Here is a 13,227-nt window from a genome sequence, read left to right as displayed (position 1 = left end):
CTATGTGTTGAGGAACTGAGGCTTCTAGGCAACGGCCCACGTGAGTGGCTCATCTTAGATGCAGATCATCTCTCCCAGGCAAGCCTTCAGATACTTGTAGTCCTGGCCTATGTGTGGATGGCAGTTTCCTGACCCCAATACAGAACCACCCAGCCACGCCACTCCTGAGTCCCTCATCCACAGAAACTGTGAAATAATAAATGTTTGGGTTTCTAAGCCATTACATTTTGGGATAATTCATTGCATAGTAATAAATAACTAATGCAGAGGGCTTTTCATTAGATAAATTTTTATATGTATTGAGTTTTGGAACTACATATCTACAGTTTGAGCCGTATATCTAAAAACAACCACAAAGGGAACTCTGAAAATAAAATCCTTTCCTAAATTCTCCAATGATTTCCCATTACATTCTTATTTAGAAGTCAATAAGAATTCTTTGCACTTATTTACCCAGTGTCTATGTGATCTGGCCCCAGCTTCCTTATTCTGTATCTCCTGCCAGGAGATGTTCATGCTGGTTTCCCTTGACTTCCATCAGTGGTCTGACATTTCTGAATTTCAGGACTGACAAAGATTAGTTCTTGAAGCAAAACTCTAGCTGCACACCATAAGAAAGCTTTTCAGCAAAAGTGATATGCCCTTCATATTTTTAACCCAGTAGGATACACACACACACATACACACACACATGTGCACATACACACTCTCATGCACAAACTCACACACATATTCATAGCTTTATAGAGGTAAAAGTAAACAGTACATAATTAACTTTACACTTTGACAAATTTAAAATAAAATTTGAAACCATAATTATGCTCAAAGTAATGAACAAATCTTTTATGCTTAAAAGTTTCCTCCAAGCCCTTTCATAATCTCTCCCTCCCTCTCACCTCATTCCAAACTAGTTATCTAGATAGATTATAGAGTACTTCCATCATTACAGAAAATTTATCCGAAAGTGATTATGTAATTCTTGTAAAGAATACCTTGTTTTGTTTGGTTGTAGTTAATATACCAGTTGTTACAAAGTCAATGAGCATTGGAACTAGTAGTACATGCAAACACTTCTATCTATTGATAGTTACTGATGACATCACTTTTGAGTCTTGGAGCTCTTTCTCCTGGCTCACCTGAGGTATATAAAGTTCATACTGTTGTACAGAGTGTGAAATGTCATCCTCTTCCTCTAGGAAACTAATTAGAAAAGTTAGCTTTAGAGGTGAAAAGAAAGATTATAGTCTCTGATTGAGGTAGAGGACAAAACAAAACAACAAAAACCCAACTTGCTCCTTCCATTTAATTAGCAGATAGAAGTTTATCCAGAACATCTTCTGTGTCCTCTTATCCTTTTTTCCTTTTCTTCTTTTCTCTGTTTGATTATTTAGACGAGGAATTGGTAGCTTCCTTATAAATCCCTCAGAGATGAATGGAATTAGGAAAGGTCTCATCTGGTCCCTTTCACCTTCACTAGAGTGAGAGGAAAATGGGGTGATAGAGTCTCTTCCTAGAGAATCCCTTGTTTCTTGTTACATAAATCTATTGTTAAAATTACATGTATATTTTGCCCGCGGGTGTGTGAAGAGAGACAGTCAGTGTGGAGGCCACAGGGTACTCGCCAGGATGAGCAGCACCTTAGCTAAGATAGCGGAGATAGAAGCTGAGATGGCTCGGACTCAAAAGAACAAGGCCACAGCACACCGCCTAGGGCTGCTTAAGGCTCGTCTTGCTAAGCTTCGTCGAGAACTCATTACTCCAAAGGGTGGTGGTGGTGGAGGTCCAGAAGAAGGTGTTGATGTGGCCAAGACAGGTGATGCTCGAATTGGATTTGCTGGTTTTCCATCTGTGGGGAAGTCAACATTGCTTAGTAACCTGGCAGGGGTGTATTCTGAGGTAGCAGCCTATGAATTCACTACTCTGACCACCGTGCCTGGTGTCATCAGATACAAAGGTGCCAAGATCCAGCTCCTGGATCTCCCAGGTATCATTGAAGGTGCCAAGGATGGGAAAGGTAGAGGTTGTCGAGTCATTGCAGTGGCCTGAACCTGTAACTTGATCCTGATTGTTTTGGATGTCCTGAAACCCTTGGGACATAAGAAGATAATTGAAAATGAACTGGAAGGCTTTGGCATTCGCTTGAACAGCAAACCCCCCAACATTGGCTTTAAGAAGAAGGACAAGGGAGGCATTAATCTCACTGATACTTGCCCCCAGAGTGAGCTGGATGCTGAAACTGTGAAAAGCATTCTGGCCGAATACAAGATTCATCATGCTGATGTGACTCTACGTAGCGATGCTACAGCTGATGACCTCATTGATGTGGTGGAAGGAAACAGAGTTTATATCCCCTGTATCTATGTGTTGACCAAATCTCCATTGAGGAATTGGATATCATCTATAAGGTGCCTCACTGTGTACCCATCTCTGCCCATCACCGTTGGAATTTTGATGACCTATTGGAAAAGATCTGGGACTATCTGAAACTAGTGAGAATTTACACCAAACCCAAAGGCCAGTTACCAGATTACACATCCCCAGTGGTGCTTCCTTACTCCAGGACCACAGTGGAGGATTTCTGCATGAAGATTCACAAAAATCTTATCAAAGAATTTAAATATGCTCTGGTCTGGGGTCTCTCTGTGAAACACAATTCTCAGAAAGTGGGTAAAGACCATACGTTGGAGGATGAGGATGTCATTCAAATTGTGAAGAAGTGAAACCTTCCCCCTTTCCCATCTCTGCCGGGCGAACCACAACAGCCTTCCCCATGATCAAGCACCCTATCCCAGTTCTTTCTGGCTTTGACAGTCACTGGATCAGGATCCAGGGGAGGGAGATGGAGGCACCCAAACTGGATCTTCATTTGTCTTACCTTGGTGTCACTGTGTATGCTGAACTGCATAAAAGACCTGGTAGGCTGGTCAGCTACATGCAGCTTATGTGTTATTGTCAGAATTTGTTTTGGGATGGGCTGAATGAGGAAGGGCATATACGGTGAGGCAGCTACAGAAGGGATCCTTGGGAACTTGGTCTTGAATGTGAAATGCATAAAAATATGATATGCGGCAAAAAAATTACATGTATAGATAAGCTAAAAGCAGAAAGTAGAAATGATGACTATACCTCTTACATGGAGATAACTGCTTAATATTTTAGCCTAAACTAATTCTCACTCTCTTTTGTATAAATGAAAATATACTACACATTTTAGTTCTTATGTTACTATATATCATAAACACGTTACCAAGTATCTTTTATAGAACAATTTAAAATAATTAGTGGACCTGGTGTGGTGGCTTATCCCTGTAATCCCAGCAATTTGGGATGCCAAGGTGGGCAGATCACTTGAGCTCAAGAGTTCGAGACCAGTCTGGGCAACATGGTGAAACCCCATCTCTACCAAAAATATAAAAATTAACCAGGCGTGGTGACAGGCGCTGTAGTCCCAGCTATTTGGGAGGCTGAGACTGGAGGATCACTTGAGCACAGGAGGTGGAGGTTGCAGTGAACTGAGACTGTGCCACTGCACTCCAGCTTGGGCAATAGAGTGAGACCCTGTCTCAAACAAACAAAAACTAATGGAATTGTATACTGTTACTTAGCTGTGTCAGCTGCTAACTATTCAAAGTCATTTTTTTCTAGAAGCTTTTGACCCTTGATTTTTTTTAAAAAAAGACACATTATTCAGCATCATGATCAGACTATCATATTTAGCAATCAACAGCATGGGTGCAAAAAACAAAAAACTACATTAAAACCCTTTGTTGGAATGCTTTACACTTTCCACAGAACAGAAACTAAAATACAATTAGTCACAAACACAGTCCTCAAGTTTTTTGCCCATACACATGAGCAATGTCTAAAACATGTCTTTTCTGTAGTAACTAGGCCCTGCCACCGCTGTGCTTGGCTGAGTTCACAAATTTGTTGTAACCTGTAGCTTCCCAGTCCCTTCTCTTGCTCTCCTCTCCTGTTAAGCTTAGTTTCCAGTAATTAAAATCTTCTGCCACTCCTGCAGCTACTGCTGCTACAGGAACCACCATAGCCACCTTGGTTTCTTAGTTTGGCAAAGTATTAGCCATCACCATAGGAGTCAGAGTCAGAGCTTCTGCCTCCAAAGTTTTATCCCTTCATGGGTCTGAAATTTGATTATTGTAATTGCCAGAATAATTGTAGCTTCCATCACCTCCAAGATTGCTTCCACTAACACCACAAAAGCTGCCTCTGACTCCATCATTATAGCTGTCATAGCTGCCACTCCCGCCATAGCCACTGCCCTGGTTTCCATAAACCCGTCCACCACTTTTATAGCCTCTGCTTCCTTCACAGTAGCCAGGGCTGCCTCCTTCGTCACCACTATCATTACCAACCATTATAGCCATGTCTACTGCCACCATATCCACCACCACTGCGGCTGCCACCAAAGCCATCACAACCACTAAAGTTTCCTCCACGACCAGAGTTGTCATTCCTACCAAACCCACCTCCACCAAAGTTTCCAGAACCACTTAGATTTCTTTGGCTGGATGAAGCACTAGTTATCTCTTCCATTGCCAGGACTTTCCTAACCTCATAATTGTGGCCATTCACAGATTCTAGTTCTGAATAACAGTCACATCCATGGAGTCATGCTTGTCAAAGGTAATAAAGGCAAAGCCCCTTTTCTTGCCACTGCCTCAGTCGGTCATGATTTCAATCACTTCAATTTTTCATACTGTTCAAAATAATCTCTTAGGCGATGTTCTCCAGTGGGCACCTGGTCTTTTGAGACTCTTCCCTTGAGACAGCTCTCTTTGGTTCCACAACTCTCCCATCACCTGTGTGGCCTTGCATTCATGGCTGCATCCACCTCCTCCACAGTGGCACAGATGACACACCCAGAGCCCCTGGAGTGCTTGGTGCTTGGATGGCTCCTTACCACACAATCTGTGAGCTTTCCCCACTGTTCAAAACGGCTCTTTAGGCTCTCATTGGTTGTTCAAAGCTCAGCCCTCCCATGAAGAGCTTCCACAGCTGTTCTGGCTCTTTAGGAGACTCTGACTTACACATGAAGGCCCAGAGAAGAGAGACTTTAACAAGGCTTCCTTGGCGGTGTCCATGGGCAGAAAGTGACCCTTGAATTTTTCTGTAGTTCTGTATTTAAGGACAAATATAGAGAAGTAATTCCTAGCAATGTTAGAGTCAAGATTGCCAGTTTACAAAAGGAGGAAAATTAAGTGCCTCTGGAGTAATTGAAATATTCAGCTGGGAGGAGTGGCACATGCTGGTAGTCACAGATACTTGGGAGGCTGAGGTGGGAGGATTGCTTAAGCCCAGAGTTTGAGTTCACTCCAAGCAACATAGGGACATCGTCTCTTTAAAAAAAAAACATTACCAGTTTAAGATGCATTCTTAAATTTTGAATTCCGAATGATGTTTACTAATTTGGAATGGATGGAAACCTGATCTTGGGGGTGGAATGTGCCAGCTGTTCAATGATTCAGAAAAATAAGCATGTTGGTTCAGGATCAGAATCAAAGGACACCATATCTAATTGAAACTTTTGGAAAATGTGTGTAGCCAGATGAATTATCCAAATTAAAATTAAGCCAAAGCACCAGGTTTAATGCATTAATAATAGAAATTTTTTTAAAAAAATGAAGCCAAAAACCTAGGTCCTGTTGATTTTATCACTTACTATAGGATGTAGTTTTAGGAACCCTGAGAATAGGAAAAATATTTCTGGATAAATTCCATAAAAATAACAGTGTCTTGTACAAAGAATAAAAGGCTTTATTAGCTTATAACAAAACATAGTGCAGTGCTCAGTATGTCATCGCTGGACTGGCCTATACCTCCTGTCCCCTGGAGAAGAAACTGAATGGCTATGATGTGCTCCATGTGGCTACTGGCCACTTTCTGGTTTACTTGACTAGTCTTTTTTTTTTTTTGAGATTGAGTTTCACTTTTTTGTCCAGGCTGGAGTGCAGTGGCATGATCTTGGCTCACTGCAACCTCTACTCCCTGGGTTTAAGTGATTCTCCTGCCTCAGTCTCCCAAATAGCTGGGATTATAGGCACCCACCACTACACCTGTTCAAATTTTGTATTTTTAGTAGAGATGGGGTTTCACCATGTTGGCCAGGCTGGTCTCAAACTCCTGACCTTGTGATCCACACACCTTGGCCTCCCAAAGTGCTAGGATTACAGGTGTGAGACACTGCACCAGCCAACTTGATCAGTCTTGTTCAAACCTGGGGAGTTGTATGTACAGATAGATAGTTATGATCATGTGTGCTTCTTCTCATTTATTATTATAATCATACAATTTAATTAAATATTATATGAGCATATGAAACATATTTGAAAAAAAGTTTTTTTTTAATATGAAAAATGGAATGCTTAGTAAAGGCGATAAAAGTGAATCAGGGTGGTTCAGAAAAAACTAAAGGATTAGAAGTTCTTTAAGGAATATGTATCCATACTGCCTATATTTAGCTTGGCATTTTCTCTTGTCTTCTTCGCCCCTCCACTTTAAGAAAGCTAAAATTAGGAATAGACTATTGATTGGGGTTGTGGATTTTGCAATGAAGAGTCCTTAGAACTCCATATTGAAGTCATGCAATCAAAGAAAGGCCATTGGCCTTTACTCGTGAATGAAAGGGTGAATAAATATACTTTTAATCAAAGTAAAATGTTTACATTATATATATATCATGTAATATAATATATATTATACATATATAAAAATCATATATATCATATACATATATAAGAATCATCATATATATATATAAAATCATCATAGATATTCGCATTTCTTAAATATATTCACATTTCTTATCTAAAACAATCAGGTCCAGGTGCTGGCTGGTAAACATATATATATATATGAGGATTCTTAATTCTTTCTCAGTTTACCAGCCAGCACCTGGACCTGATTGTTTTAGATAAGAAATGTAAACTCATACTATGAATATCTTAAAATAGAGACTTAAACAATTATTCAATAAGGCTTCAGCCAAATTTGGTCTCATAGCACAAATTCCTCTTGAGTGACTATGAAAATATGACTTAGATCAATCAATACTTTGTTAAGTAATTAAGAGGAACTTGAGATTATGATAAAAGATTTTCAAATAAGTGACAGATAACAAAATAAATTTGTATCTTTAAAATTTTTCCGTGTCTTTGTTATCCCCAACAAACTGGTCTACTTTGATTTAAATTATTCTACTTTTTGGCCTGTGGGTAATAGAACAGATCAGGAGTTTGATTATTTAGAGCTGGCAACTTTTTTGGTAAAGGGCTAGATAGTAAATATTTTTGTTTTGCGGATCTTGTGGTTGTTACTCAACGGCGCCCTTGTAGCTGATGTAGCCATAGACAATATGTAAACAAATCAGAATAGTTGTGTTCCAATAAAACTTTTTTATAGCTGTTAAAATTTGAATTTCATATATTTTTCATATGTCATGAAATATTATTCTCCTTTAGTTTTTTTTCAGACATTAAAAAGTATAAAATCCATTCTTAGCTCATAGTCTGTCCAAAAATATGTGGAAGGCTGCATTTGGCCTGCAGACCATTGTTTATCTCCCCTGCTGTAGCTCATTCTCCCTCTCCAGCGCTGCCTTTCTCATGACCCTATAATCTAGCTGCTTTTAGTGTCACAGAAACACAGTGTGTTCATATTTGCTTACACATATTTTGCTTATATTTTTTCCTGCTGGGAACATTTTCTGTTTTATTTTCTAATCCAAAATCAGCTTAATGTTTCTGTCTTTCATGATAATTTTTACAGCTTCACTAGCCCTCAGGTGTGTCCCTCGCCTCCAAATTCCTTTTAGTACCTTTGATCCTTTTTCATATGCTTAGTGTGAATTAATCTTGTATTATTTCCGATATGTGAGCTTTGATTCTTCTTTTGATTATAACTTCTTAGAACAGAAGCCACGTATATACTTCCTCTTATTTCTCTCAGATAGTGCTGGGCATATAGAAGTATTAACACTAGATTGACATGTTTGCTATCAAAAATTATATATTATTCTTTTATTAAGTTTTAAAGCATTTTTATTAGGGTCTTTGGTCTCAATACTTGCCTTTTGTTTCTCTGTGTCTTCACTTAATCTTTCCCCACTGCACTTCCTTCCCCATCCATAATCACGCTCATCTCTTTATTTAAAAACTAAATTAGCAGCACAACCTTCCGTTGAGACTGATATTCATCTATTCCTTACCATGTTTTTCTCTGAGATGGTATTTTTTGAACATCTAAAAGGAAGATATACACATGAGGTACGTCCTCACTTCTGTCCAGAAACACTTTCCTGCCCTAGCACATGGAAGCTGAGCCTGGCAGAGCTCAGTCTCACTGGGCTGAGGAGGCGGGGGTTAGAGTCTGAGTATGCTGAGGCAGCTGAAATTTGCAAGGCAGGTCCTTAGAGAGGATGCCAGTCACAGAAGTCCATTTGGGGACTTGCTATGAAACATCGTTTGCCAAAAGCTGACCTGCACATGTATAGCGCAAGACTCCTTGAAACCTAGGAAAAATTGCCAGCAGCAGGGTTGAGGGCTGAATGTGATACAGAGGTTGCGTTGTGCTGGGAGATGTTCAAGTTCGGGCTCAGCTAGAATATAAATACCACATTAGGTAACATAAGTGTTCTGTTGAGACACCAAAAAGGCCATATTCCAGAGTAAGAGCTATGCCTTATGTCTAAGTTTAAAACAAGTAGACTTACCCTAAACAAGAATGTAAAATTGATCCTGATGGAGCCAACGTGATCAACCAATAATTTAACTGCCTTCCAGAATGAAAGCTCAACATACTTTGAGGAAGTATATTGAGGAAGACCACATAATCCAGAATCCCTACAATGTATTACCCATAATATTCACGATACAATAACAAAATTACTAATCATGTGAAGAAGTGGAACAATGAGACCTATAATCACAAAAAAATGCAGTCAGTAGAAACAGAGCCCGAGATGACCTACATGTTGCCATCCCCCAGAAACCTGTTGTGCCTTCTCCCAATTTTTTGCTAATATTTAACACATTCTTCAAGATCTTATGCAAATGGTGTTTTGTTTTTCAAGAGGCTTCCCTGAATTCTTACAAAATAAAATAATTTCTCCTTTGACTTCTCGCTGGTTTATGTCTCTCCTGTGATACCTAATTATTTATAGTTACTGGCATGCATATTTTCTTTCCTTGGTTGAGGCCAAGGACTTGTATTTTCTTATCTTTTTTTTTTTTGAGATGGAGTCTTCCTCTGTTGCCCAGGCTGGAGTGCAATGGTGAGATCTTGGCTCACTGCAACCTCCGCCTCCCAGGTTCGAGATTCTCCTGCCTCAGCCTCCTGAGTAGCTGGGATTATAGGTGCGCATCACCACACCCAGCTAACTTTTTACATTTTTAGTAGAGATGTAAAAACTTCACTATGTTGGTCAGGTTAGTCTTGAACTCCTAACCTCGTGTTCTGCCTCCTCAGCCTCCCAAAGTGCTGGTATTACACCGCACCCAGCCCTTTTCTTATCTTTTTAAGTTACTAATGAATTTAGCCATCAAAGTCATGTACAGATGGTCCCCAAGTTAAACAATGCTTTGACTTATGATTTTTCAACTTTATGATGATGTGAAAGCTACACAGATTCAGTAGAAAACATACCTGAAATTTAAAATTTTGATATTTCCCCAACTGTAGGCTAATGTAAGGGTTCTGAGTTCTGAGCACGTTTAAGATTGGCAAGGCTAAGCTATGCTGTTTGGTAGGTTAGGTGTATTAAATGCATTTCTGACTTATGTTACTTTCAATTTATGATGTGTTTATCAGCATGTAATTTTATTGTAACTTGAGGAGCATCTGTAGTAAGCACTCAATAATTATTTTTGAATATATGAATAAAATATATGTTTTATATTTTCCTGTTGTTTTAAAACTATACTCTGCAATTTTTGTCTTTACTCATGTACAGATACATATGAGTAAAAAATCCTTCTTAATGTTAGTTTAGATTATGAGTTTCCATGGAGGCTCCATAAATTAGTAGACTAAAGAGATTGGTTGTCTTTCCTGTTTTACAAATAAAAAAGCAGTTGCTTATTGTTTTTATTCCAGAATATTAAATACAAATTTATTTGGGTCTATCTTCACTAGACTAAGGCCCATGAGGTCAGAGACATTGTTTAACATCCCCAGTATTTTCCATTATTGACACAGTAAATGCTCAATAAGCACTTATTAAATGTCTTACATTGACTCATATTTAGCCAAGTTTTGATATTTTACTATTTCATGATAATTGATTTTAAACCATTTTGAGTGCTTCAAGAAAAGCCTGCAGAGTTTTCCAATTATTTTTTTCATATATCATAGCTGTAGTAAAGGCCTATTAACCAAACTATATTTTAACAAAAGCTAAGATAGGTAGTCTTTTCCTTTATTTGTTAGTTTTTAAAAGATGGTTTTAGCTGTAGATTTTATTGCTATTTATATATATATCTTACTGACAGTATTGATAAGCTCCCTTTGACAACAATTCAGAAGTTTAAAAAAAGTCAGTTGATGTGTATACTTGTCTAGCTATATAGAAAGTGGAAATGGTTAATAGAATGTTTAATATAATCATATTTCAAAGTTAGAATGGACTATAGAGATTAATCACTATACACTATGAAAAATGACTTCAGAATACACTGATATTTTGTATAACTAATAAAAACTTTAAAAAAAATATATGAGGGAGATTTTTTTGCATTCTGAAAATAAGAAGCATTTTCGTATTAAAATATAATCAACATGAAAACATCTCTACGTCTGGCAAGTTTTAGTGAGATAAAGAGCTTGAAACAGCTCTGAAATTTTTTAATTTTGGTTTTTTTTTTTTTGGCTCTACATAGAGAGAGTCATGTCTATTTTACAACCTTCTATTCTCCTGCCATCTCCCCCAATAGAAACAACCTAGCAGTGCTCAAAATGACAAATCCAGCCTTTGTTTCACCAGATTATTTCAATCTGGCACTGGCACTACCGCTAGCTTGGTCTGATTATAGTTAATCCACTGCCTACAACATGACAAATGTTTTTGGTCCAAGTTGAATGGCAAAGTCTTTTCAAACAGGAAAAGCAGTTGTCAACTGTCATTATTGTGGTACCAACATGTATCATGTCAGGACAGCCAAACAAAGAAGAGGATGATTCAGAATGCTGACCCAAGTACACTGAACCTTGTTAACTCTGGTGGGTTTTCTGTAAGACTTGTTAATAGTGATAGAAAAAAGGAATCAGAGCACAAACCCATATTATATGGTTCCCTTTGACTGTATACACTTATCAACTAATATCAAGTGCTGAATTATAATTTCTAGTTTCCCTATAAATGACACATTTCTCCTTAAAAAATCTCAACTTATTTAAGTTTTCCTTAAACATTTCTCCTCTAGTTTGTTAAGCTTGTTTAGTAGAAACAATACCCACTTACAATACTTAAATTCTATGAGTGTTATAGCTGTTGGGGTCACTCATTCAAAAAAACAAACAAACAAAAAACAAAACCTTAAATTCTCTTGAACAGTGTGCTTACCATTCATCATCTCTTTTATGGGAGATACTGCTCTTTCTTCTCTTTGGGGTGAGTGATGCATGGTGTTTTCTATAATAGGCAGAATACTGTAGACTATTATATACACTTAGGGATGTGTGCTCCACATGGCCTGTACTGATCCTTCTGACTGCTAGCTAGCCCAGTAATTCTGCATCGGTACACTGCATAGACAAGAATAAGCATTTTCTCCACTTTGTTTTAGATGGCTCACTTTTTTTTTTTAGTACTTAAAATTTTTTTTCGATTCTTTTCCCTGTTTTTTTTGGGGGGGTGAGTTCCTGATTTTTTTTTTTTAAATGATGAATTATTTCTACTTTACAAAATTGATGTGAGGAATGAAATTTAAAACATGATGCTTTCTTTATTAGTAAAGCATGTCATGATCCAATAGGCTTATGCTGTCATTTCTCCTTGAAAAAAACTGAGTTTATGGTCTTTACTTCACATCCCAGCTGTTCGAGAATTGCTAAACCCATAGGGAGTTGCGTGAGTTATGTAATTGGCATGAATTATTTGAGTTTGAGGAAACACAATTACCACATAATGTTAGCCAGTGCTGGATGAATCTAAATTCAAGGACTCAGGGTTGCAGAGGTCTGTGGGACTGTGATGTTTTCTTTGTTGAGTGCAGTTGTAAATTTATTTCTTCTTTTTATAGCTTGTAAGTAAAAACTACACCATTTTTCAGCATTTTGCCTCATTACTGTCTAGCAAAGACATGCTATGAGGAGAGACTACTTAAATAAAAGATGAAGTAAACTATTAAACAGGCTTAGGAAATGTTAAACTAATAATGTTTAGGGCTTATAACACATTCAGACCCCTCCATTCTCTTTCACCTCTTTTCCTTCCATTATAAACAGTACAAGGAGGTACAAACATAACATTTCTTGCCAAATAGTTTTGCTCTTTCACAGTGGGAGAAAGGGAAAGAGCTTTCTTTATGTAGTTTGCTGCTCTGAGATTTCCTTTCCTCTTCCCTCAAGATGAGCTTTGAAACTTGGTCCCTCAGTCTTTGAAGCACCATTCTAGAATAAATTAAATAGTATTCAAGAGCATGTTGTGGTTCTGCTACTTCAACCTACATGAGTGGCCACTTACAATGATCAGATATTTGGGCTGTAGAATATTACATGGCCTTCAAGAAATGCACTATGAAGTAGATTCATTTTCGTACATAATTTCCAATGCAATAACTCTGAAGAATGAAGTTTGTAGCAGGAATTAATGATATGCATTTCTATTGGCTCTACAATGTTAGGCGCCTATCCAAAGACCGTTTAATCCTTCTCAGAACTCCTTTTCATTTACAGTAGAAAAGTGATGTATTGTGCAAGCCAAGGGAAACTGTGTTCCAAAGAACAACTAATCATCTATCTTTCTGAGTTTTTTTTATGTTCCAGGTGTAAAGTTACTGTTCCAGATATTTTCCTATGTAATATCATTTACTTTTTACCACAACACTGGATTTGGCGTTTTTAACTCTATTTAACAGATGAGATTTATTGAAATTCAGAGGTTATGTAACTTGCCTCATGCCACATAACTAACCAGTAGTAGATCCTGTTCTTAAATTAATATCCATGACTCCTCATCTTTTGTTTTTTCTTCCTTCCCATGCTCCCTTTGTG

At 37.9% G+C, this 13,227-nt stretch overlaps 1 protein-coding gene and 1 pseudogene across 15 annotated transcripts in view; both read left to right on the top strand.

The window, feature by feature from the left end:
• Window positions 1–13,227, top strand: part of ANK2 (ankyrin 2) — a 589,059-nt gene that overhangs the window by 51,459 nt on the left and 524,373 nt on the right. The window lies entirely within an intron of this gene.
• LOC100399031 (developmentally-regulated GTP-binding protein 1 pseudogene) lies at window positions 1,570–2,937 on the top strand (annotated as a pseudogene).

This window comes from Callithrix jacchus, chromosome 3 (assembly GCF_049354715.1).
Source record: "Callithrix jacchus isolate 240 chromosome 3, calJac240_pri, whole genome shotgun sequence".
Taxonomy (NCBI): domain Eukaryota; kingdom Metazoa; phylum Chordata; class Mammalia; order Primates; family Cebidae; genus Callithrix; species Callithrix jacchus.
This window is presented reverse-complemented; position numbering and strand designations above follow the sequence as displayed.